We start from the raw sequence: 27,980 nt of genomic DNA on the forward strand, positions 1-27,980 counted from the left end.
CATGCTGGGGTTAAGGAGGAAGGAAGGAAGGATGGAAGGTCTGGTCTTACTAAGGAATTCAGTAACTAAAGAGCTCCTAGTTGTCCTGCTTAAAGTTAATCCTCTGATCTTAATAAAAACCAAAGCCATGATTACAACCTTTCACTGGCTTCAAGATGAGCTCTTGTCTGCTTTCAGCTGTCATGAAAATCCATGGACAAGACAGTGCTCCCCCAACTCCCATCACCAGTGGCCTTCTCCTGCTTCAGAAGCTGGCTGTGTTCACCTCTGAAAGAGGCCCCAAAGCTGCCATTGCATTCAGCACCACAGCCTCAGATTTTCAACACTGCAGCGCTCCTTCAGTGCTTCCCTGGTAAGGGAGTTAAAGTGGCAGTTTGGGTCTCCACTTTTCCTGGGAGTACCCCAGTATGACAGCTGAGGAAATAACACTCAGACTTCAGTACCCTCAGAAGTCTTTGCTTGGGGACAAACGCTGTATTGAATGTGTAATTCTGAGCCACAAGATTGGCTCCTTGCTGATTTATTACATCTTTTTAGAACAAAAGTTTAGAATAGCCTGGGACTTTGCCATTCTCAGACAATATACACTTTGAGCCCTTACTTTGTGTTATTTCAGACAAAACCAACTATCCCAAACCCAAGCTGTTCCATGAGTAACAAAACTGAAACGAAGCCTGAATTCCTATGACCTCTCCTTGTAACTTTCTCCTCAGCAGACTGACTCCAGCTCCAGCTCCTCGCATCTCTGTCACTCATGACAAGCACAGGCAGCACATGTCTCCAGCTGTGGGTGCCGGGGCAGGGTGATGGATGCACATGCATTGACACAACTGCTGCCAAACCAAATGTGGTCCGTGTTCTCAGCAGGGAGGTCTAGTTGAGTCACTTGTCTCTAGCTGTTCACCAGACTTTACAGACGTCAGATTGTACTGGCCTGCATCTCATTTGCCTTATACACATGGTTGCAATTGGTCACCGTGTTAGAAGCTACCGGGGTAGGTTCAGAGAGATGGCACACATTGGCTCTGGTTCTGCAGAAAACAAACCATCCACCAAACCTGAGCCTAAGTGGTCCCTTGGCCTACGAATTTCTGTTACTAGTAATTCACAAAAGGTTTTGGGGTGTGCATCCGCCTTCTGTCTCTGCTGCCTGATTCAAGAGGGCAGCAGTTGACCCAAGCCCTGAGTGAAGCTTGAAAACATTCTTCTGGTTCAATAGCCATGTCCTCTTCACAGCCACATTCTTCTATTACAAAGACTATAAGCAAACAGCATACTTTGTGCATGCTTCTGCCTTTCTCTTTGCCTCTTCTTACCTCTAATATGCCTTAAAACACACACAGGAGCCAAAAGCAGACCAAACAGCCTAACCTCCGCTTACATACCAGTGCTTAGTACTCCACGTTGCCTGGCTCCAGGCCTTCAGAAAAACTTTAACTAAGGAACCACAATTAAAGGAATTAAATGAAATTCAGCCAACCTGACCTCAGCCTCTGGAGCCCACCTACTTTGCCTCAGTGTAGTAAGGCTGGTTCTGTCATTTCACCTGAAAAGCTGCGGGGCTTAGGAATACAATTTTGATTCATAGTTAAATAAACATTTTCTTAACATCATTAAGATGAGGGATTGGACACCACTGATGTAGCCATTTACTTGTTACAAGAGTTGTGGTTTAGGTGAGAACTGTAAAAATACAGAAACCACCACGTACAATTCCATGATTCAAGTTTCTGAGTGCAGCAGAGTCTGGAACTGATTACAATTTGTACCAAATGGCAACAATACTTCTTACATTCATATAGACCCTTAAAAAAAATATTAGTCCTTTTTCAGCCAGCCATTTCCTTGCTACAAAAAGTAAAGTTGCTGACATGGTGGAACTGAATTCTGCCAGTTCCCTTATGATGCTGCTATGTCAATGAGAAATTACTACAGAACTAGAGTTACACACATTTCAGCTAGGAAGACATCTGACATGAATAGATACTTTCATGTTGGGACGCTATTCAGTGAAAAATTAGCCAGTGTTGAAACTATTCAAAGTGAGCACTAACATTCCGTGGGAAAAAAACAGTCACAGCTGGACAGATCATTTCAATCTGAGAGACAAAACTGGCAGTCATGACAAATATTCAGCTAGTCGGGGGCAAATGACACACTCAAATAAATTCATGACTAAGAGAAATCCTAAAACGCTAAAGGCGCCAAAGTGGTTGTCATGAACTATTAGCTCACAGTGATCCTCCCCGTCATGGGGGTTTGAAACTGAATTTTGGGTTCCTTACTGCCCCTTGAGTGATGTCCACATAGCAGTGGAGGGGCTCCTGGCTTTGGCACTCCTTCTCAACTTTTCAAAAGGAAAGGTGACAGACACCATTAGAGCATGTCATGGGCCTGTTTTGGTCAAGAGTTGAACTACAGTGCATTCCTTCAAAGTGCACAACAAACTTAAAAACCCCACTGCTGCCTCTAGAAGAGAGTACAGTATTGTTCTTTCAATAATGCCACCCACTTTGAAGAGTAGCTCATGCTTGCTGGAGACTCTCCTGACACCAAGCAGGCCAAGGGAGCTATTAAGCAGCAATTTAAGCAATGAGGAGGTGAATTGTGTGTCACAGATGCTACTACTCACTTCTGAGGTCATTATTTGGTATTTTTCTATCAGAACAACCTTGAAATTTACCTTGGGAAGTTAAGTGATATGTCCAAAAACAAGAAGCAGGAAAAGTAAGAATGAGTGAATCAGGAAAATCATATTGTTTGCTGAAGGCTTCCTGATGAGTAACGATGTCAGCTTGTGAGAGAGTGACAGCATTCTTTGATAGAATGCAAAGACTGGGTGACAACAACTGCATTCACATGCAGGAACAACCTAACACAGCAGAACTAGAAAAGCTGGGCTTCCCTGGGGCAGTACCTGAACAGCTGGCACAGGCTGCGTTTGCGCATCAAGCTGTGAAAGATCTTGCACACCAACACCACCCCTGCCAGCCTTTACCATTTGAGCACCCATGTACCAGAAAGAGAACGTGTTTAAACAGGATTAACCTGTGATGACCTGTATTAATTAGTGATATTGCTGTCTGGTGGGGAAAAAAGGACATAATCTAAAGAAATGCAGAGTGCCAGCCACGTCAAATTTCCTTCAAGACCACTGAATCATCATATATATATTTTGACTCAGAAGTCTTCAAGCTGCATGTTCTATCCCGGCTGTGTTTGAGGCCTGTGATTACTCTGCTCTTCTCTCTCTCAAGCCACAGGGCTGGGAAGATACCTCTGTGCCACAGCAGCTGAGCTCAGCAGTCTTTGAAGTTTGCCCTCGCTGAAGCAGGAGATCACACTAGGAGCCTCCAGAGGTCCCTTCCAAGCTACATTTTTCCATATGAGGAGGCTGTGACCTGACACAGCAGCCTGTGCTTCCTATCCTTATGTGAGACAGGGAACGTGACAGAGAGGACATCACCCCTTCCCCTTCTTCTCCCACACCTGAGTACATGCCAGGAACATGCCTTTCACTTTGGACAAAACAGAGCACCGACCTGCTCAGCCCATCTCAGGGGAATCCCATCTGGAAGGAGCAGTATGCACAATGTGCATTTTTGCTTGCTGTTGACCAATATGCACTTGAAGAGCTGAGTAGCAGCCTCAGGTAGAAGGGAAATCCTGCAGTGAAGTTTTTGTCCTGACAAAAGACACAGAGGAGGGAGGAAATTAGGATTTTTTATTTCTTTCTATACTGACTTTCTTTTCCCCTCAAGTCGTGCTTTGCCACATGCTGCTTTCCATTCGCGCTAAACCAAGGGGGATGGAGAGGATACCGCTAGCCAGCATGGAAAATTTCTCTGTGACAGTTTCAGCATCACCTCCAATCCCTACCGACTCATGCTGCCAGGATCCACTCTGGGCTGGATTTACCAAAGCACTCCATATTGATTTAGCTCTCCTCTCACTGAAACCTGTGGCACCTCCATAGATTCCAGTGGGAGCAGAACAAAGGCTGTGCCAAGCTTCTTTGAAAAATCCCACCATGTGTGTTTAATGAGGAATGTCTCTGGCAGAAAAGCTTTGAGTGCAACTAAGAAGATTTTTTTTATTTCTTTCACATTAAAAGTTTAATTTCTGCCACTTCTTAACCAGGAGGTAAATGCCCTGAAGAGCAGGTAGGACCTGCTCCAAAATTCACAGCAGGATATAATCTATTTCCACCTAAAACTGAATTAAACTTTTCCTGACATTGAAATGGTCCCTGTCACTTTATGAGTTGGCACCATCCTCAGGATCCACACCTCCCCTTCCTGCTGCAGCTCAGCTCTGGCCACAAAGGCATTCCTCAATTTCTATCCTATTTTTTACCCTTTTCCAGGGCCAGTCCTCACTGCAGTCCTACTTCTGCTTTTTGCCCTGTCATTTGCTCATGACCCAAAGCCTCGTCATCCCATGCACCCATTCCTTGCTGTTCGTTGGCACTGGAGCCTACAAAGTAGTTTTCAGTCTCTAAATACAGATTTGACATGTTGGGAAATTGATAGCTACTATCCGTTACTAAGAAAAAACTTCCGCCAAGGTAAACTGATCCCATCCGTCACAGAGATCTCTCTCCTCACAGAAGCAGAAGACACCACCACCAGGTCAACTTTGTTTTCGTCTCAAAACTACCCAAAAATGTTCCAGAAGTTCATGACATTCATTTTCCTTCTTTTATGACAAGCAAAACACTTTAAGTATGCTTTTATCAATGAATGTGTTGTTCTCTGGCCTGCAGCATCACCAAACTGAGCTGAACAGCAAACATGGAATAAGAAAGTTTCAGAACTAAAATAGGAAAGGGAAATCCTTTGCACAACAGTGAGCTGAATGAACATGGACTTTTCATTCACATTTGTTCATGCTTAGATGTCATGTTTTGCCAAAAGCTAGATAATTATTATTTTAAAATGCCCTTAAGCTGAAAAAAAAGAACTATATTAACAATATTAATCATTGCAATATTAGTTCATTTCAGTATAATGAATATAAGACAAAGCAGATGTTAAGGAGCTTTTGAGGGTTTCACTATTGAATGAAACAATACATAGTGCATCCAGAGATATATACTATTTTCACATCTGGTAATAGCTCTGGTATTGGGTTATTCCACAAGCAGGTAGCAATAACTACTTTTAGCCAAGCTCGCCCTTATTTCATCCAGTAAAACTTGGTTTATGGTTGAGTGTTTGCTAAAAACATTACATCTACCAAATAATAGACCTAACAAAACATGCAACTGTCTACCACAAGGAAGATAGCCTAGGAAATTCTAACACTATAGACATTTTCCCTGTCTAAACACCTAATAAAACAGCTCCAAGAGACCCAGCTGTTTACAGGACTCAAGGGCATAGACCTTCAGCAAAAGCTCCTTGCACATGGTCTACCAGCCTCCAGGTCAGACCAAACACAACATTCCTGTAGCAGTTCTCTCTCACTGTGATTCCCTTATACTTCTAATGTCTCTCTTGAAGTTCTCCGTGAGTTCCACTGTCATCTCTTCATTCTGCTGTGCAAGCACATTGTATTGTTACATGTTGATCATTCTTTGCCCAGAGAAGTCATGGATGCTCCATCCTGGAGATGTTTAAAGCCAGGCTGGACGAGGCTTCAAGCAGCCTGGTCTAGCAGGAGGTGTCCCTGCTCATGGCAGGGGGATTGGAACTAGGTGATCTTTAAGGCTCCTTCCAACTCCAACTATTCTATGATTCTATGAAGTGCATTTGACAGCATCTGTATTAGCATTTTCCCACCAAATTTTAATTTTGGTGCTACTTCAGTGACTCACACAGGGACTAAACTGTGCTCCCAATATGTAAACAACCACAGCAGTTTTCTGACACTTCAAAATTTCAAAAAGTAAAACAGCTCAACACTGTGAGGAAGAAAGCGTTTAAAATCCTTTGAAAGAGATCTAGCAATGCTGGAGAAATTTGCTAATTATCTTTTTTTTTCTATGTTTCAGAACAAGTAGCATCGCACTGAACTCTTCGAACTCCCCTGTTGGCAACATGAAACATGAACTAAAATGTACTTTCAATTTATGGGCAAATAGTAAGAGTTAAACCAAAATTTTTAAACTCCAAGTTTGGGGATTTCAGTTCTCTTTATATAAAGCCTTTTTATTGTAGGATCATAAACGGAGTGAAGTATCAGCCGTTTGCAATTTTTTTTTTTTAAATAATCAATAAATATCAATAAAAGTTAATAGAATTGTCCCATTGCACAACACGCAGGAGATTTGAATCCAGCACCAGCTATCCAACGGCTCGACAGAAATATAAGCAAACATCATAAGGATGTGGAGATACAGTAGGAGGAATTAAGCCTTTATAATTTGAGCTGAAAACTGCAGAAAGGAGAGCTCCGGGGAAACCTGCTGTTCACAGGTTTTAATAGCACAGATAGTTTTCCTCCTGCCTTTGTCACTAGAGGTCAGCACAGCATCTGAAGTGCCGCACTGTTTGTGTTTACGGAATGATAAGAAAATTCACAACTCTGAAACAGTAGTTTAAGAAAAGCTCCAAAGACAGAATCTGTGTTTCTGCAACGGGAGAAGTAGGAAATGTGAGCCTCAAAAAACGAACACAGAAGCAAATGAAAAGCCTGAAGTCAAAATCCAAGTAAAAGCACACTAGAATTTTCAAGGTTCCTGCAGAGCAACTGGAGTCTAATGGTGGCTATTTTTTAAACACCCATTAGCCTAAGGTAAAAGCTGTCACCTAAAATCCAGCTGACTCTGAGGGCTCTTCCTGATGCATGAGAATTAGACTGTTCAATCTCCCTGCACAACAAAATTCCTACCCCAAGCTGCAAGCAGTTAGCTAGTCTAGCTCATGTAAAGCTAGCTGATACATGGAGGTCGAGGGGATTGGGAAGGAATTAACTGCACTAGAGCATTTCCTAGGAATGCAAGGGGTGGGGAAAAAAACAACCACAAACAAGTGCTCATCTTCCCAACACAACAAACCAGATATCCACTGTGTGATCTTTGTCCCTTTGAAGTCACTGGGGAAACCTCATGGTTAGGAACTCTCACTGCACGCACTGCTATTCCTGTCCCCTGGGGCCTCTCAGAGGCTTGTTACTGTCAGCCAGGAGGTGACATGCTATCACAGCACCTGACAGGAACTGTGAAGGACCAACTCTTCCTTTTAAAAAAGGAGACTGCAGGCAACAGAAATTTGGGACTGAAGAGATGTCACCTCGTGGTAGGGCAAATCAGTCACTTCCACTCCCAGCACATGTACCAGAAAATGGGTCCATGTTCTGTTATGATTTATGGTGGTCAGTGCACCGCTCCAGCAGAAGAACGCGTTTGTCAACAGGATTCAGACTCCCAACAGAGACCTGTATAGCCATACCCCTGCACTACCCTGAACTGCAGCTAAGCGGCTTGCGCTATGAGTTGTCCATAAGCTGACACAACAGCCTTCAGGGCAACTTAACCTGTCTCCCCTGTTCTGGCCCATACAGGAAATCAATACCTTGAAATCCAGCAATGTTTGGTTAGCAAATGGAAGCCTCTTGGAACAGGGGCAAAGGAAGCTACAGGAGAATAAATTCACACTGACATGGGAAACCAGTCTAAATGAGAATCTAACTCCATCAACCCAACAAAAAAGTAGATGGATATTAGCCATTTTTTAATATTTTCTTTCCTAATCTACACCTGGCTATGAGGGATAACTAAAGTGGTGTGCATCCAGCTTCTAGTAACCATGAAAGAAATAGATTCCAGTAGGGAAGTATTTTCCTTAGAGATGCATTACCTGCAATACCCATTGTTGCTCTCCTATTACTACGTTGTACTCCAAAGGAGGAAACAATTTGTCACTGCTGTTTCTTTTTCTCACTTTTTTCCTTGGAAATTTCATGTCTTAAAGATACACATTAAAATAAATACAAGAGTAGAAAAGATCACCCATCTAAAGGCTGAAGTGCAGGACTATAATGCCTGAAAGCATCCATCCATTACTAATACCTTTGTGTCATAATGCACGAGAGTCAAAAATAGTGCTAAGTGCTGTAAAAAAAAAAAATAAAAAAGTCTTTCTCTCAGCAGAGGTTTAAAGTGAGAAAATAGGATGGACACAGGTGGGAAAAGTATAGAAAGAAGTAATGAGATAATGCTAGTGATAGTGATAGCAGGTGCCCTCCCTGTATGAACAAGGGGTGCAGTCAGGGGTGGGGGTGTCTGACATGCTATTCTGAGCAGCCAGGAGAGCAGGGAAGCCACCCAGAAAGATGGGCAGCACCAGAAGAACAACTTGTTGGAGATAGTTCCTGACAGGCCAAGAACCTGTTGAAATTTCAAGTAGTACCATTTACCTTCGTGAAACAAATCACTACCTGTCACCCTACGGCAACAATGCTGACGTTTTTGAAGGATGGTGGGACAAAGGAGTTTTGCAGAACAGTGAGGTAATGTTGCAGCTGTTTATAGCAGCTTCTTAGAAGCAGGGGAGAAAACACAAGGGCACTTGCATGAAAATTTTCCACGTTAGACATAAAGCGGTTTGTATACATATACATAAAAGATGAAATCGTGAGCTGGCTGGAAGCAAAGATCAGTTCTGCTAGTCTGAATTACGTATACCCTAAGCAGGTCAGAAGTAGAATGCAAAGAACCTTGCACACAAAGTTGTGACTGAAAAAGGATAGGGGACAAGTAAAATACAAGGTGGAAAAAAGATTTAAAGCAGAAACAACCAAGAAAATAAGCTTTTCCAAAAAAGCATTACTTCCTGTGAGACCTTTGTTGAGTTACTCTATTTCCTCATCAATACCATGAAGATAATATTTTCTGCACCTCCTCCCAAAAAGATTTAAACTCCTGGTTGTTCACACAGAATCAGTCACGGGAAAGAGATGGGGATGTGCAGAAGGTTTGGGCCTTAAGAACTTCTATATTTTGTAAATGAAGCTTTAACTTTAGTCTTCACTATTATGCTGCCATCAGGTTTAATGAATCATAGAATCATAGAATCATAGAATCACCAGGTTGGAAGGGACCCACTGGGTCATCGAGTCCAGCCATTCCTAACAATCCCTAAACTATGCCCCTCAGCACCTCATCCACCTGTCCCTTAAACACCTCCAGGGAAGGTGACTCAACCACCTCCCTGGGCAGCCTGTGTCAGTGACCAATGATCCTTTCTGTGAATTTTTTTTTCTGATGTCCAGCCTGAACCTCCCCTGGCAGAGCTTCAGGCCATTCCCCCTTGTCCTGTCCCCTGTCCCTTTGTTTAAGGTACAGAGAAAAAAAAACCACACATTGTGTTTTGGTAAGCAATAGGGTGAAAAACAAATTAGATTTCTATTCATGGTCTCCCCTCATTACCACACAACCAATCTGAACCACACACAGGTAGTTTATGTCATGAGGAGTTGCAGACCATAACTGTGCTAACCTCATGAGGCCACAAACACACGGGGCACACAACCAGCACATTATCTTCTAAGTGCGTGTTGACTCACAGCTTGAGTCCAACCCGTGTTTTTTTCCCTGAGTTCTTTTTTTAAAGACCACAATCAACTGTTCCTCAGCTTTCCCTATAGCTGTAAGTGGCAGATCTTTTGGGATATTTCTATGTTTTGATGATTTGCTTGAGTGGCAGAGAGGAGGAAAACGATACATTTTCTGTAGAGTGCATATATGTTACAATTAGAAAGGCCTTTAAACTCACAGCTCCTCAGCTGCTATGAACTGGCACAGATCCATTAAAACCAATTGGCTGGATTCCTCAGACAGCTCGAATTAGTGTCTCTCCACCGAAGCTGATGTAGCAATACCAATTTGTAGAAGATAGGAATGTGGCCCACGGTCTGCACTGCAGTCCAGAAAGACCATCTGTGTTTAACAGGATCAGAAATCAAAAGGAAAGTCTGTGTCTTTATAATTTACTCAATACTTCTGAGACAAGTTATTTCCCTGGTGTGAAGTTAGGTAGACTAAACAAGAGCTATACAAGATAAAAACCTGTTTATTATTGTTTCTTCCTCACTATAGCTTTACCGTGGAAAGTTAGGTCATTTCTTGCAACATATTCCATAAAGCAATGAAACATGAAAGCAAGAAGGAGACAAGTGAAGAGACAAGAGGGACAGTAATAACACTATAAAGAATTCAAGCTATTTAATGAATTGTAGGCATGAAAAACTAGAGTGTGCTGCCCTGCTTGTGCTGACTTTATGTCAAACCCATTCCCTCTGATGTCAGTGGAAAGAGTGGCATAACACAATGCTGCTCAGCAGCACAAGGGAGGGGCAGCATAAAGGCAGAGGAGGTGGCTTAGGTAGTTGAGCTTTTTCTTTCGGAGGCTGCTCTGAAAATCTTCCATACTGAAATTTCATTGGAATTTAGATACCATTTTCACCATTCTAATTGTGAAAAGCCACACAGAGATCTAGAAATAACTCAGTAATAATCACTAGAGAAGAAATGATATCAAAGCATCTAGTTTCATGTTTTGTGACTCATTGATAGAAATCAAAATTATTTGTGCAAAGCTTCTTTGAGGTCTCCAGCAAAAAACAATGTTTTTGTCATGCTGCCATTGGATAGCTCAGTCTAAGTTTTCTGTGTTGAAGAATTCACAGTTCTCTTTACATGAACAAGCTGACTCTGCATACAGGAACTCTCTGAATACAGTTTGCTTACATTCTTAACACATGCACACATCCATGTATTTTCAGGGCACAGAGTGTAAATGAAGACAAGATGCTTTGAATTCCAGGGGAGCAAAAGCATCCCCGTGAGTTCTGGGCACCACAGTGTTACCATGCATCTGCTCATACAGCCATTGTTTGTCCTAGAGGCTAATGCATGAGAAATGTGAGTAAAAATGGCACTGTCAGAGAAAATAGAGTACAACTCTTCTGCTTTTACACAGAAAAATGTAACTGCACCTTACAAGCATCTGCCCTCAGCAACTCTTTCTCGCTCTGCTCCTTCCTCTCCTGTGACTCCATCAGCTACTTGATCAACACAGAAAGAAAACACTGAAGTGGAAGCTCTGAAGACCTGTCTCAAGACAGTCACTCCACAAGACTGTAAGGGTAAAGCAGGAGTGAAAAAGTTTTCGCATGGGTGAGAATTTCTTCTAGTGAGAAAAATCAGAGTGACAGAGGAGAGAAACTCTGCTTTAGCCTATTTTTTTTAGCCTATTCTGTTTTTAATATTTGGAGATGCTTTGAATAACATTAAGAAGGGATGCGTGTGTTTGAACGAAAGGCTACCAGCAAAATCAGTGTAAGGATACTCCTGCCAGCTGTGCTCTACTGGCACCACGCTGACACAAGGCCAGCAGCTTCTCAAGACTAAGCCTCACCAGGGCTCTGGCAGAGCTTGGTGCTCACTGCACCACAGCACACATGCAAAGTCTATAACCACTAGCAATGCGTTGAGCAGATTTAAGATTTAAACTACACTACATTTGAATAAAAATACGCACAAGTGAAATACTGCTAGGCAGCTTTGCATTTCGGTTCTGCTATATTGTGGAGATCAACTTTGCTGAAACAAAGTTAGTTAGGCCTATTCCACACAGTTCCAATAATGAATTCAATAAATTTGTACACATTGTCAGTCTTTCAGCCCTACTCTAAGGTCTGACAAAGCCAGAAAGACTGCAGTTTGCCTTCACTCATATCCATAACAGAATCTGCTCAGCTAAAACTGGTGCCGCGCTTCAGCTAAGTCAGTATTTGATCCACTTTTCATTGCAAAGAATTATATTCTGCCTTGTCAGATTTGTAGTATGTGATCTGTAAAGACTGAGATTTCCTAGGACATTAAACCTGTCTGCTAATTACCAATGTTAACACAAGAAAAAAATATCATAAGCATTGTAACTTTCAGGTTCTTCCATAAATTAAATTATTTCTTTTGAAAGTAGTTCTGCTTGGAGCATTCAATTCTGGTGTAGCCTTATAAAAAGGTACTTTCAGGGAAAACCTTGGTCTTCAGTTATTATTGATTTTCGAGAAATCAACAAAAATCTTTATTCACCAATCAATTGCATGCCTCTTCTTTTTTTCATAAACAATCACATTCTTGTCATGAGAGACACGATTTTTGCAAAGTTCTCAAAAAGGCAGACACTTTCCTAAAGATGCTCTTGATTTTTAAAATGCTCTGGCATCACCTATCCTACCTAAAGCCAACACAGATTTGCAAATTCGTACATAAAATACCATACTAGCTAACAGTCATGATCATTTCCTATATAATATGATTTAAACAGAGGGTTTAACATTTTCCAAATTCCTCAAATGCCACAGGGCCTTACGTCTCACCAATTTCAGCAGGACTTATATGTGTATATTTCACATAGAAATCTTAAACAGAAGAAAACTTACTTATCCACATAGCAATATCTTAGCAACCTTCTAAATCTCTACCTTTTCACTAAAATAATCACCAATCTCAAACCATGCATTACAGTCTTAACTATCTTCAATAGGCACATTGCTGTTCTAACATGAAACTACCAATGTAAAGACCAGCAGAAAGTTTTTTACAGCATTTTACTTAATTTGTATAAATTGAAAGAAAGGCATGTACCTCAGACAGGAGAAAATGCAGGAAGAGTGATATGAGATAAAGTGCCAGGTAGATACAGTATTATATTATCATCTTAACTGAGTATAATGGGAAAATGTTGTTTGGTTTGTGTTTGTTTTTTAAGCTTCACAGGCCCTTGGAAGCATGGTATGTATTTTTAAAACCACTAAGCTGAAAATATTTAAAATTTGAAAGCTTCTGATCAAAAACTGACCCAAAGCCTGTCAAAATAATGTTTTATCTCAAATTAAGTCATAAAATGTAATATAATTAACACAGTTGCTATTCAAGAGCTACAGCTGCACAGCTAACCTCATCGAATTTGTGCATGACAATTCTGTTTCCATGCATGTAAGTGCACTTCCTTTTCCTAAACATTACTAACCTCTTAGTCTACAGCTTGAGGCTGCAAGTAGGTCTCACTGAGGAAGAAACTACTCAGGTGAGCTGGTGATTCACAGACTTTAAACGTCATTCTTGAGCCTTCGGGATTTGCACCTCCTGTAACACGCATTTTGCCATCCTATAACCTGTTAGCCATCTTTGTCCTCTTTCCTAAGCCAAAGGAAATCTTTGTTCTGATTCTGCAGTCTCAAACAATTTCAAAGATTTAATCAAATTAAACACTTAAGGGAAGTGATAATTACTCAAGGAACTAAGGTCAAAAGTCCTAGTGCTGCTATCTCTCCTCATTATTTTTTCTTTCGGGGTACAAAACATAATATCCTAGCATGTCTTTCAACAAGTCCTGTCCTCACAAGAGAACTGTGTCTGCAAAGCTATCTTTTATCAATTTCTTCTACTTATACTGGGGGGAAGCAAAAAAACCTAATATCTTTCCTTTGTTTAAATGCATTTCCTGCTTTCCTTACTGCTATAGACTGTGTTGTGGCAGGCCTATTTATAGTCCAAAGAAAGGAAAAGCACCACTGGAGGCAGGAAAACTAAGTTGGGAAAGAATAGAAGGAAGTGTGGCTGCCATTTAGCCAAACAATCTAGAACTAATTGAGCTCAGAAGAGCCCCAGCCCACTGAAGCTGCTGGGAATGAACAGAGCACAATCCTGCTTCTCTTTCCATGGCCCTACTGGGGCCGCTGGCTGTGAGAGTCATGTACAGGACACTGCTGGGCAGCAAATAACCTCAGCATCGCAACACCATGCAAAGAACTCTTTAAAAGAAAAAGGAGTGTGCTGAAACTTAGATACCCATCAAATTAAGGTAAGTGTCTCCTTCGGGCATTTCTGCTTGCTGCATTCTCTGTGTCTTTTTAGATGCGGTCAGACTGGTGAATGAAAATAGAATGAGCTTTGGAGAAGGAGTTGTATCTGATTTTTAGATAAAGGTTTGGCAGGATGCCTGAGTTTTAGGTAAAGAAATCTGAATTCAATTATGGATTCTTCATAATTTTCCTTAAGCAAAAGAAGCTTTTGTTATATATCCATAAGATAACTTTCCTGCTTTCCTTACCTGAGTCATATTCATCTTATAATTTGTGATTCAGTACTAGATAAATGTTGATTGTAACTGTATACCTCAAAGAAAAATAATGAAGTCAGCTCTGCATTGGGTTAAATATATAAATTTAGAGACAGAGAACAGGAGAAGTATATGTAATATATATTTAGACAAGATGTGTGAATTTAGAATACATAAACATATCAAAATATATAAAATTTCTAAATGAAATTTCATGAGAATTTGATTTTGTACTCATGAGGTACATTTAAACATAAGAACTTAGGCAACATTAAAACACTTGAAAGTTTCTGTAGTTTTAGAATTTATTATGGTGGGTGATTTGTGTATGCGTGCATGCGTGCATTAAAAATATACTATGTATAGATATCAATATATTTTATTCATTGTAGTTTTACATTGCAATACCATGTAGTTACCATTCTGAGGTCTAATTTAAACTGACAGTAGACTGTGAGTGGAAATTTTTAATCTACTTATTACCAGATACTACACAGAGACTTATGCTATCATGACTGCCTGTGTAAAATGCTCCTATTTAAGACATACCAGTGTACAGACCATATTAATTCATTGAATTATCATCAATAAGACTGACTGTTAAGAAAAATGAGAAGTTGTTTTTATATCTCATTTGATTCTAATTTCCAATATGTCCTTTGCTCTTCTAACAAAGGAAATGCTGTTGTGATTTGAAGGCAGGAGGATAGAATACTAGATTCAGGATTTCACCTTGCAATTTTCCTCTTTGAATGATCTATGAAAATAACCTCTGTATTAGTCTCACTTGTGTTAACACACTACCTCTATGCATGCACTGCTCGGATTATTCATTTGCTATTCAGATGTTTCTTAGGTTTAGTGGTTTATAGCCAAAAGTTTCTGGTGAGTAAAAAGGAAGTATGATGTGTTGTTATTCTACTGTATCCCCATGGAAGCTGTTATGTTTAGAGTCTGTTATTGTGAAGATAGCAAGCAGGATGTCACCCATGTAGGTGAAAAGCTGCGATAGGACAATTGTAAATAACAGCAGTCAGCTGAAACTCTGACCCAGGGAAGTGCCAAGCAACATTTCCAATGAAGCAGAAGTTAGTCATTGCTCACAGAAAGGATCAGGCTTTTCTTTGTCTGATTTCAAAGTATTCATTTATTTAAGTCTTGTCTTGTGAAGAATAGAACACCTGTAGTGTGAGTAAAATTAGAAACCTGTACAGATATTCACAGGACAAAGCTCTTTAGACTGCAATTTGAGTAACGAGCATAGCATGCTCTCACTCAGGTAACATTCCTTACTTTCAGTTTCAGTAACTGATTCACCTGCAAAAGGACTGAGCAGAAACAAAAAAAAAAAAAAAAAAAAAAAAAAAAACCAAAAAAAACCCAAAAAACCTGTTTCAATTAAAAAATATAGGGTTAAACTGTGTAACCACCATTGTACTAGATAAGCTTTTGCACAACTCATAGGATGGAGGGAAGGAATGGAGGCAAATCTGCTGATAAATACTCACCCAAGCAAAGCAGCATTGCAATTTCTGCTGTTAAACAAAGACAATCATTTCCATGAGATGACAGTTATTGCAGTACAACTGAGCAACAAACACCCTATCATTCAGATTTATTCAAGTCTGTAACGCTCACCACAACATTATTTTAAAACTCCTTTTTACTGCATTAATGTAGCAAAACAGAAACCATTGCTTAGCTGTAAGATCATTTGCAAATCATCCAGTTACAATGTAATTATACAGAAAGAGTTGCTAAAATAATACAGTGGTGCACTTTCACATTTATTTGTATAAAAAAATATTATAGATGGTACTTAGAATTGCCTAGTTGATACTCTAAATAAATACATATCCTTAATGAAGAATTAACAGAACAAATTCTAATGAGAGGCACAGACACAAATCCACTGGAGCCAGGAGAGCTGCTGACACCACTGAGAACAGAGTTTTTTGTTCTGAAGATAAGGACAACACACTCCACTGGCTACTCAACTAGTTTCTGTTTCTTACAGTATGCTGTACAGGGAATATGACGCTGGCTTGAAGCTACCCTACTCTTTCTTCAATCCCTTCTCCCATTTTAGCATCTAGGACAGGTTCAAAACAACTTGGAATTAGGGAAAACGAGTCAGCAGTACGGCTAGCAGTGCTCTAAACATACTGTGTTCTTTCAAAACAATTCAGATTGTCTTAAGAAAAAACACAGCTTAGGAAATCTGTTAGGTTTTCTGTCTTTGAGAACTTAAAGCCAGTGTTTTCAAGCTTGCCTCTGTAACTGCAAGAGTTAATAACACTGTAAGAGTTCATAAGTTCATGAGTTCAAAGTTTGCAAACTCATATTTTTTTTCCTGAAGACACAATGATTCCAGAAGGCTTTAGACTGAAATTCACACCCCTGCACCTTATAAAATCTTACTACCTGCTAGATTCTAAGGTCTCTGCAGGAGATTCTTTGTATATAAACACTTTTGAGTGTTCACAAGGACTAAGAGGGTTGCAGTTATTAAGACTCCAAGATAAATACTAAATAGGAGAATTCGATATACCAGCAGAAAGTGGAGGTTCACGTGCTTTCTACCCTACCATTATTTTTCCAGGAGATGTAAAGAAGTCTACAGTTGTCGAATAAATACTTCAGTAAGCCATCCCTACTGATTGGGCAGCATGAGGGTTCTGGTTCCAGGAAAGTTGACTGACCTGAAGAAAAATCACATGACTTAAAAAACAATGCTACACTTTCATGCAAAATTAGCTCAGGTTTAGTAGGATTTATTATTCCTCATTCACTTGCTCTAGTGTATCTTCATTTCTCCCTATGCCTCTGTTCCACTGTACCAGGTGCTCTTTCTTACAAGGGAGCTTTGTGCTCCAAGTCACACTCAAGCCCACTAATGTTACAGGTGAATAAAATAAAATAAAATAAAATAAAATAAAATAAAATCAGAGCAGAGCAGAGACTTAGTTTTACCAGTGTGTCTATTTGGGGCAGTCAAAGCGTGTTTTGAGAACATGTGTACCGGCTACAGCAGTCTCACTCAGATAGTGAGTGAGATAATGGGGAGAGGGAACATGAAAAGAAACTCAGCTAAAACACATTAAGAAATTGGACAGCATCAAAATTATTACACAAAAAGAAGCAGCTGCTCAACTCTCAAAACAGAAATGTTAGTGCTAAAAAATTATTTCTTTGATAATGTCTAAAATACCCAGTTATAACTATGTGCTGAATAACATCCTGACTCATGCAAATGTTTATACAGGTGCTTAAACCTAAGTATATGAGTAGTCCCATTGATTTCAAGCAAAATTATTTCAACAGGCTGATAAAATTTAAAGCCAGGCAGAGTCATTAGATCATCTAGTCTGACTTCAAACACAGCATGCTGATTTTAGCATTCCTCTTTTCCAAAACAGAAAAGCTTGCCTGCTTACAACAGAACATACGGGTGTAGCGTGTCCAAGCTAAAAGTTTAAGAGAAGATTATGACGTTCTACATACATGAATAGCAACTCACTACAGTGAAAATTGTTCAAGTTGACACAAATTCCTTAGCCCAAATGAGAATTAAATGTTGCACAGGCTTTGTACCAGCTTACTGCACAATGGTGAAGGTCAATGTGTCTATGGAAGATGGACTGTTTCTCCCAGAAATCTATGTGACATCAGAAAAAGCCATTAACTTTACTTTGGTTGCTTTCCTTCTCTTCTAGTGGACTAGAGAAATATTATTGCATAAGCAAGGATGAATGAAAAAGCTGTCTTGCAAGCCAGTCTTCATGGCAAAGTGCAGCTGCCTTTGGTTTTCTCATTTCCCACGGGCCATGTGCATTTTGTGGTACAAAATAAGCAGCCACTGATAAGAAGCAGATGAGACATAGAAATGTTAAACAAATGGAGACATACAGAAATTGTCAAATCTCTTACTAACACTTGAACACACATGGGTAGCTGAAAAAGATTTATTATTTTAACAAAAGACAAGAGAAAAAGAGGGAGACTTGACCCGGGGTCTCCTTTATAAGCATCAGTAACAAAAAAAAAATAGATATCAAAAAAAAAAAGAGAAGAACAAGAAAGACTGCCATGGCATACAAGTCCACCTTGCCCACAATCCATATTCTCTTATCAGGATTCAAAGTTCCTTTGACTAACACACTGTAGCAGAATAGAGGATTTGGAACATACAGCCTCCAGGGCTTCTTTGAAAACACAGCGAGGGGAAATGCAATGGCATGTGCTTTATGCAACTAAGTGCCTTAAAAACATTGAAACTGATAAACGACCCAAGTGACTGTATTCACAGAACACTTAGAACAAAGTAAAACTCTGCTACATGACATAGTATTACTAATATTTGTTCATAGGAAAATTTTATCAAAAATACAATAGGAAACACCGCTAATGACTCCTCCAAAGAGTCTGCAACTTCAGTAACCATGCAGGCATCTTCAGGTCTTGGGTTAGCATAAAAAAAGACATGGTGGCTTTGAGCAGTATTCTTGTCTTTTCTCTTCAGGGTTGGCAATCTCCTTGTTACTTAGCACAATACTTCCTTGGAAGCAGAGAGGTATCCTAAGGGAAGGAGAAACCTGTCTCAGCTCTTGATGGCAGGGGAAAATGGCAAGCACGCTACCATGTTTCAGACCTCAGCTCTTCTGTAAACTCATTTCAACAATTTGCTCTCATTTCTGCATTGTATATCACCTTTGAAATGACCCTTCTCAGCCACCTGTTTAGTAATGGTGGCAGACCAGTTTATTATCACAGTGGTCTCCAAACAGACTGTGTGGACTCAAGCAATTGCACAATGCAAAATATAGCCCTGCTGTAACAGTTCTATAACACAGAACCGTATGCCTCCAGCAGTACGAAAATGCAAATTGGCCAGACTGTTGCCAGTACTACAAAGAAGTGATGTTGCTTAGTCAAGATAGCACAAAGGCTGCAAACAGCCAGGGCAGTTATGGTGTGATACAAAGCATTGTGGGTTGCCTGCTCTACTAACATTACTCAATCATACACACAATAACTAATTTGGTGGGGGAATTTAATGCTCTGTCAGGCTAACAGGTCTGGCATTGTCCCAGGAATTAACTCATGATAGTTTACATTGTAAGACTGTAGGTCACTTCAGTTAGAGAGAACAAAAATTAATGTGTATCAATTTCTCTGATTAGATAGCTCAGCATTCTTAGAATCCCTTATATCCTGCCATGCTCTGTTTTCCCAATATAGTATCATGAAGTGTTTCATCGCTATTTTGGATTATTACCATACAAAACTTATATTGTGAGGCTGGAGACAAAGATGCATCTTCAAAGATCTGCAGCAGGTCATCCACACTGAGGATGCCTGGAGAAACCTTGAAAACAAGTCTCTTCTAAATGCTCAAAACTGTTTAGAAATCTACTTCAGAACAATAAAGGTAGTATTGGAAAAGATACCCTTTACGACAGATTTATTTTTGTGCTTAGTAGTGCTATTGCCTCTAGGTCTAGAATTACAGGAGCACATTCCTCAAGGTCTATTTCTGATTTAAGCATATCCACCTTGTGGAATATAGCTATTCAACTTAGCTGGTAATAGACAGTGAAGAGCTTTTGTTGCTCTATTTTGTTGGAGTTTTTTAAATATTCATGAATACATTGTTATTGCTACACAAGAGGTCCTTATCACCTGCTTTGACTGCATGGCACAATTTCACTCTATCCATTAGCAAAAGCAATGACACTACCATTTAGCATTTACAGTGTAGATGCTGTAATCCATCTGTCTGCTTCAAAAATTGCAAGAGATGATTTCTCATTTGTTTCTAAGAGAGACAAATTTTTCATAAAAATTCTTTCTAAAAGAAACAAATTCCATTTCAATAACTGACACTGTGAGAAACACATACACAGTCATTTATCGGTTGCTTTGGATCTGCTACTCCATGAACTCCTGCTGCTTTTGTAAAAATGAGACTTATAGTATTGAAGGAAAAGCATCTTGGATAAACTCACAAGCAGCATCCAATCTTGTCATAAAACAACTAAGAATTTATTAAACAAGAAAAAGTTGCTGAAAGCACTGAGAAAGTTGAAACCAATATGCCCCATGCTGCATACTGTTGGTCACTTGGTGCTTTTCAAGACATAAGGAATTCCTCATCCTGGTCTATCCAAGCGCCTTGACTGAACATGAAGAGATGTTTTTGACACAATTCCATGTCTGAAGACCATATGGTGGATAAAAGACAAGTTTATTGGCCCACACACATATCACCAAAAGTAATAATACTAAAGATCTTAATATGATGAGGGTCTTAATATTGCTTTTAAAAAAACTCCTTTTCCACCACAGCTTCTTCACTGTAACAGCCAATTAGCATTCAATTTATGCTGCAGGATTTTGATGAGGTGTTACCATTTCAGAACATGTCCTGCAACAAGACAAATACAAAACCAAGAATTATGACTGCTCTCAGTGAAACAGTACCAAGTAAAATTAACTGGAAATAAAATACATTGTAGTCTTACAATAATGGAAGCAATTTTAACATCTACAATTTCTTAAATATATTGATATAAGGAAGGAACTATAAATTGCTAACTTCTCAGTGAATACTGCATGCTTTGGGAAGGAGGAAATAAGGGGAAAAGAGAGTTGATATTGTGGACTTATTGTTTGAGTATGTTTGGGTTTTGTTTGAGTAGGTTTGAGATTTTCATTTGCCCCACTAGTCATTGTCATCCCATTTCTAAATCTGAGGACAAAAGGTGCAGAAAAATTAAGACTATTTCCTATTTTTCATGCCATAATTGTAATCCCTGAAATCTAATGCCTCCCTATACTTCTTCAGAAAAAATATTACAAGAGGTGAAGCACAGTTACCATTAACTCTCAGTTGTGAGTGCACAGCATTTCCACAAACCAGAGAACAGATTCTAAGCTGGACATCAAGAGGAAAGAAGGAAAACCAAAGGGAAGCCACTAGTAATGCACATGAGTGAAAAGACTGCACTAAGTGATTTGGCCATGCTGTTCCCACCATTCTTATAAGATCCATCCTTATCATCAAACTTTATCCTTTCACCTACCGGACCCTCTCTTCTTTCCTTTTATATATCTGCACTTTGCAGTTGCACTAGTTGATTGTTGTGGATCCTTTCCAACTGAAATATTCTGTATAACCTATCAGGTTATACTAACTGCAACATTCCATTCCATTTGTCTTCTATCCACCCCTTCCGCACCTTAGCACCTTCACTGCACTTCCCTCCTCCTAACATCAATAACCTCTTCTCCACATTCCCTTGCATTCCAGGCACACTGCTTCTGGATTTTCCACTATCCAGACCAAACACTCAGGAGAAAAATAAGAGCCATCCAAAAGAGGTGGGAAGAGGGCTGGGAGGATGGTTAGGAGCCCCCCTGGAACATGGTATGAGAATCACTAAGGGCACAGACCATTGGCAGAGTGTCTTAATCCCCAGAGAATTTGGCAGCCACAGTAATGAACACCCAAACCTCTACCGAGCAAGTGAAGACATTAGTCAAAAGCTTACAAATGGGCTAAGTATGTATTAGCTTAACAAATAAAACTCCCTGCGGTCTGCTATGATGCAATTGACCATTGAGGTCAGGTATCTACTTCAGAAACTAGAGGTGTTATTATTTTTCAATGCCACGCTTTGAAGAAATGTTTAACAGAACACAACACTTTTTCCCCTCAGTTATTTCTCAGAATGGAATTATCAGATGTTTTATTTTAATTCATAAGCTCCAAATTTCAGGCAGGTATACAGCATATCAAATTTCATTTTAAATTAGTATATTTTCATATACTTAAAATTACTCAACTTTTTTCCCAACGGAAAACAACCAGCAATCTTAACTCTAGGCATGGCTATATACTCCACCTATGACATATACCTGCTGATACAAAGAAAGGACCAATTTCAAGGGTCATTCCTAAGGATGACCTTATTTGATGATACCTTATTTTCTTGGCCATAACATGACTCTTGGGTGTACCTTGGCTACACATTGCATTTGCAGTACTCCTGTGCCCCCTAGAGTATTATATTTAAGAATTTGGAATTGGCTTAGATTGCTAAGGATACAACATAGCCTATAGACTTTTAAAACAGATTTAATGTAATGTTTAAACTTATATAAAGTATGTTCAGCAAAATTTCCTTTCCACTATGTTCTTCAGACGCCCTTTAGCTGGCACCTTAGTGTAAAAGCTGTTGGACTATTTATAGCAGACTTTTTAATCATACCTAGGTATTTATAAAACGTCCTGTCAAGTGAAGGCTTCCGTAGTCTGCTTTCATTCACTTCTGCTGATAGTGAAGGCTGTATAATATATGGGGCAGTGAGGTAGACCAGCAAACCAGGCACTGTTCATTGGTTATGGATTCCCCATATTCTAAATGTCTGCAGTCAAATCACAGCACAACCATCTAGGAAACAAAGGTAGTAATACAGACTTGCAGTTAGTATAACCTGACATTTATGTCCACTGAGAACCTTATATCCTGTTACATAACTCCAAAAGAACACGTTAACAGAAAAAGACATTTTCAGGCAACCCACAAAACAGCCATCCATAATTGCCGTATTCAGGAAATAATTCTGTATGCAAAATTGTGCACAGCACCAAAGTACTAATTCTGAGATAAGCTCTTTATCAGTGACCAGTTTATGAATGAACACACCTACAATTAATGACACATAAGCAAGATATAACCAAGTATGTCCGAAAAGAAAGGAGAAACAATAGTTAAAAACAAGCCATGAAATAAAGTCTCTTCTAGAGGAAGGAGAGGCTCTGGGTCCATTTAACCAGCATCAATAAAAGAAAACAACTTCCTGATTTCAAACTGAAGCAAACTGGGCAACTCTTCCTTTCTTTAGTCCTTTGAGACTTTTTTTAAATATCATCCATAGTACTTGGCATTAAAATTTTCACCTCACATCACTATCACAATTCAGTCCAATACTCATCTTTTGTTATTCCTTTTCAGTATCTTTCATAGCATGTCTGAGATATCTGTTCATACTTAGTTTTTATTTGAGGCTCTAATGTTCACAGACAACGATGTACCCTTTTTCAGTGCAGTCTTGAGTTGTTTTCTCAACAGAGAGAGAAGCTAATATATTGATGCTTAACAAAAAGCAAAGCCTTTTTCATACAGAAGGTGGCATCTGATAGATATAAGAACACATTATATGCATTTTATCTGCTTTATCTATCTTATGGGGTTTGTATTAAAAAATGAAATAATAGGCAAAAAAGAAAGCCTCCATAAGTTTTTTTGAGATTTTTGTTTTCAGGAATTGCACTCAAATTATTTCTCTGTTCTGTTTCGTGATGACTTAAATGTGTTCACATAGCATGAGGAACTGATAAACTTTTCCACATAAACCACAATCGTTTTATGCCATTTTTTATTGAGCCATAAAAAAACATTTATTTGTCTATTCATTTCAGAAAGTGCAACTGCTCCTTTTCTTTTTAGAGAGTGTATCCCAAGTTGTCTGTGGAATATTGCCATTCAGTCATTATCATCAAATTACGTTTCTGTGTGGATCATGACTACCAAGTAAAAATAGGCAGCTGTTGAGTGCAAAGGGGTGGCCGTTCTGTGTGCTGTTTCAAATGGTCAGGTACTACCAGTATTTACTCAATTATATCAAAGAGTCTTGATAAATATGAAAAAGCGTGATTTTTGTTGCATAATTAGAGAAACAGACAAAATAATACCAATGGCATTTGTAAACTGGTAAACTATGTGGAACACATTTAAATCATTTCTTCAGTATCAACAGAGAGTAATTTTGAAATCAAGTTTGTAAAGAAACTTAGGATTAATTTTAAAGGTGCATGTAAAGTTCTGTTACCCTTGATCTCAAATGAAAATGCCTTTTAGGGGAAATTAAATGGCATTATCAAAGAAAACTAATTTGGTCAATGGAGCATACCCTGAAGTACAGTGAGTGCTTTCTCTTTTCTCTGAGGAAGGCCTGATATTTTATGCACTGCTCTGTGAGCAGTCATCTGCAACCAAGGTTTGCAAGACCTTCCAACTCAGTTCTGCAGGAGCAGCTCTCGGTCTCTCTTTGAAATTATCATCCCACCAATCTCTTAAACTTAAATGATCTCATTCCTTAAGGGCTTGTTTCTCATTTTTAAATTCACAGTTTTCACAGCCTCCTCTGTCCCTCTTTTAAAGTCTCCTTAACAGCTCAGAAGGCCCCGGAGTCACAGAGCCCCATGCATGGAGATGCTCTCCTTAGAGGCTTGATGAAAGTTCCCTAGGAAGCTTGGGAAGGCCTTCTCAATGCAGCCTCCCAGGAAGGCCACAAGGAGCAACGTTGTTGACAGGTTGCCAGGCTGATGACTGCACACTGGGATGAAAGGGTTCTGTACATCTGCAGCGAGCTTTTGCTGTTTGCCTAGCCATTAGCCTGCTGTAAGAGTTCCTCCTTGTGCTGCACGTTCTTCGCCCATTTATCGAGGCAGAACAGAGAATCTGGATAAGAAAGAGAGCTCATTCAATGAGATCACATGGTTAGTGAATGATTGCATACTATAATAAAACTTAAAAAAAGTATTTTTTTGTTTTGCAATGGAATTATAAGTCCTGTTGGGTTTACTATGGTTAACAGAGGCTCTTAAGGATAGAGGAGGCACACAATCATAGAATGGTCTGGGTCAGAAGGGATCTTAAAGATCATCCAGTTCCAACACCCCTGCAGTGAGGAGGGACACCTTCTGCTCAGTCAGGTTGCTCAGAGCCCAATCCAACCTGATCTTGAATGTTTCCAGGGGCACCCACCACCTCTCTGTGAAACCAGAGTTTCACCACCCCCAGCGTAAAAAGTTTCTTCCTAATACCTAACCTAAACCTCTCCTCTTTTAGCTCAAAACGTGGCATCACACTACGTCAAAGCGTTCCAAGTGAGACCTCGGGTTTCTGAGGCAGCTGCACCTGGGGTCTGCTGGGGGGCCGCTGGGGGAGCCGCTGGGGGCCGCTGAGGTCTGCTGTGGGGCTGCTGTGGGGCCGCTGGGGGAGCCGCTGGGGGGCCACCCCACAGCACCTCTCAGGCTCACGGCTGGCTCAGTGACTCCCAGGGGCTCCCACCCGTCACCCTTTGTTGCGTTTGGTGAGCTGCCCTTTGAAATGTATGGCTAAAAGGGTGAAGTGAAGTCGTGATGCCCTCGGCGCCGAAAGGGCAAAGTCACGGTGCCCTCTGTGCCGAAAGGGTGAAGTTGTCACGAATCCCTCTGTGGGGGTCCTAACAGCAAGGAGAGTGGAAAGGAAAGAAAACCACAAACAAGCCTCCCTGGCCATAAACCGAAGAGACTTTCAACTGATGCTTCCATCTCCCTTACTTGTTGTTTACATATGCTTCCAGGGTGTGGGCACAGAGGAGGACAAACGAGGCACCAAACCCAAGAAAAAGCTAGAGACTCGGGGTGCTGGCAGGAAGCCTCTCAGCTGGGGCTCCATCCGCTGATGCTTGGGCATCTTCACCTTCCAGGCTGCCAAGGAGGCCCTCTGATGGGCTGAGTACATCCATGTGAGCCTACCAGAAAGCTGGGGAGGGGCTCGTTGTCAGGGAGTGCGGGGTTAGGATGAGGGGTAACAGTTTTAAGCCGAAAGAGGAGAGATTTAGATTAGAGACTAGGAAGAAATTTTTTTGCCATGAGGGTGGTGAGACACTGGCACAGGTTGCCCAGAGAAGTTGTGGATGCCCCATCCCTGGAGGTGTTCAAGGCCAATTGGATGAGGCATTTAGCAACCTGATCCAGTGGGAGGTGTCCCTGCCCATGGCACGGGGGCTGGGTTGGAACTGGATGATCTCTAAAGTCCCTTCCAATCCAAATCATTCTATGATTCTGTGTCTGGCTGGGTTCTGAGACCATGTAAAGTGGGAGGCTTTTTCTATGAAAATTTGCCAAAGAAACCCAGTGGTTTGCCTGCAATACTCAGAAAAAGAAAGACCAGCAAAGGCATAGATAATTAGCATGAGGGCTTCTTCCTTGCTCCAGGCTGTGCTGGCAGTGCTGATGGCTGTGTGGTTTCATAACCATGTGCAAGTTTATAGAATAAGAAGAGCTGAGTAAGGTCAAAAAAAGCAACCTGAGTTACCCTTTTTTGCTGCAGTCCTCGTCTTCAGTAATTTGCAGGCTTTCGTTGGACAAATGTGCGAGGTAGAGATGCTATTAAAATGTGATAATTTTAACAACAGGCACCTATCTAGCTCTGAGCAATTCCTTGATTTTTTTCAGATCTTAGTTGCAGTACTAAATACTTGTGCAGGCTATATTTCAGAAAGAATGCCCTATAATGTCCTTTATAATCCAATGAGACTGTGTAATCTTGCAAGATATGAATTGCTTACCAAACAATCAAATACCATTACCACATACTATACTGAAGTATGGCAACTGCATGTGTCCTGTTAGTCTTTTCAACTTAAAGTGCTACTGTAATTCCAGCACAGACTATCCTGTAAGTGGGATGCCAAACAAATATTTCAGAAAATAAGGTTTTGCATCTCACCCTTAAAATCTCATTGACAGTACGCCTTTGTCCTTAAATACCTAGCTATCTTTAAATGTGTGACCAAGATATCTTATGTGACCAAGATAAAGGGAGTTAGGCACAGAGCCTCAGGTGAATTTCAGTGATGTATGGCTGCATATCACCTTGGGAAATTCCATAAGAATCTGTTAATTGCTTGACTTCAGTGTTTCTTCTTCATCTGTCCCATATCTGGGAACATGGGGATAGGGAAGTATTTGTTTCTTCTTCTACTGTCTCTCTCTCTTTGGACCTATAGTGCCCATCTCAAAAGGGCTATCGCAGTCTGACTAGGCGATGTCTAGCACAATGCAGTCCCATAAGCTGTTCTGTGAAACGCTAGATGCCAAAATTAAAATGCTCTCCAGTATTAATAAGGCACTCATCACTCCACTATCCAAACATGAGAGGTAGTAATGTTGTGCTTTAAGTAAAATTAATCCCCAAAAGTGGGATTGTTCACATATTTTACATGGTCTGTAGAGTGGCCTAGTCTTAAAGATGCTATGAATGCCACATCATTTTAAATTGTCCTGTTCCTGATGGCTTAAGTTCCTGAATTTAAACACAGCAATGTGTGAAGTCAGAAACCAACTTGAAGCAATCAACAGGGATGTGTTTAACTTTCCATTTGTGCTGCCCCTACTGTTGATTAAAGCTTATCTACTGTTTGGTGTTAGCCATTAAGAAGAAAAAAAAAAAAAAAAAGGAAAAGAAAAAAAAGTTATGGAGCACATAGCACCATGTTCCAGTCAAATGCTTTAGCAAAGGCTGCTGTTATGAAAAGGATTTTCTAATAAGGGGAATAATGATCTTCAGATTCTGACCTCCTGGCACAGCAGTGAGATTTATCAGGAGGGGCATGTGACTCGTTAAGACACACAGCCCCAGCTTGAAGGAAACAGCTGCTCATTTCATGCTTTAGCACTTGGCAGCTGGACAAGGAAGGGTGATGTTTGTGTTGAATACCTCGGCAGAACCAAGTACAGTAAGTGATTTTCCTTGTTTTTGTTTGTTTTTTTCCTAAACTGCCACTGCTTTCCTATTTTCATCCTAGACCTTTTGTAAAAACACTTAAGGGTGAGGCGTATTTTTGTCACTTCATTGATAAGTAGTCATTCATGCTCAGAATGCCTATATTTTTCTGACCTGTGATTAACAATACTGTTGTTTTTTCTCTTGTGGAACAAGACAGGTACCGTGTTTTGTCCTCATACTAGCCGTGGAGGGAAAACGGTGTTTATTTACTTAGATGATTGAGTGAAGAGGTTGTTTATGATGAACGTATTTTCCTTTCTCTGTAGAGCTAGTCAATAGG

At 40.1% G+C, this 27,980-nt stretch overlaps 1 protein-coding gene across 3 annotated transcripts in view; it reads left to right on the forward strand.

Moving 5' to 3' along the window:
• Window positions 1–13,606: 13,606 nt before the first annotated feature.
• RASGRP3 (RAS guanyl releasing protein 3) overlaps window positions 13,607–27,980 on the forward strand; it is a 63,339-nt gene continuing 48,965 nt past the window's right edge. Inside the window, exon 1 of one of the 3 annotated variants that reach the window (XM_054063335.1) lies at window positions 13,607–13,817. The gene's annotated coding sequence lies outside the window, so the exon portion shown is untranslated. Of the gene's footprint in view, window positions 13,818–27,507; window positions 27,651–27,980 lie in introns of those variants that run through there. The other 2 variants (XM_054063333.1, XM_054063334.1) reach the window with 2 other exon arrangements.

Source organism: Cuculus canorus, chromosome 3 (assembly GCF_017976375.1).
Source record: "Cuculus canorus isolate bCucCan1 chromosome 3, bCucCan1.pri, whole genome shotgun sequence".
NCBI lineage: Eukaryota > Metazoa > Chordata > Aves > Cuculiformes > Cuculidae > Cuculus > Cuculus canorus.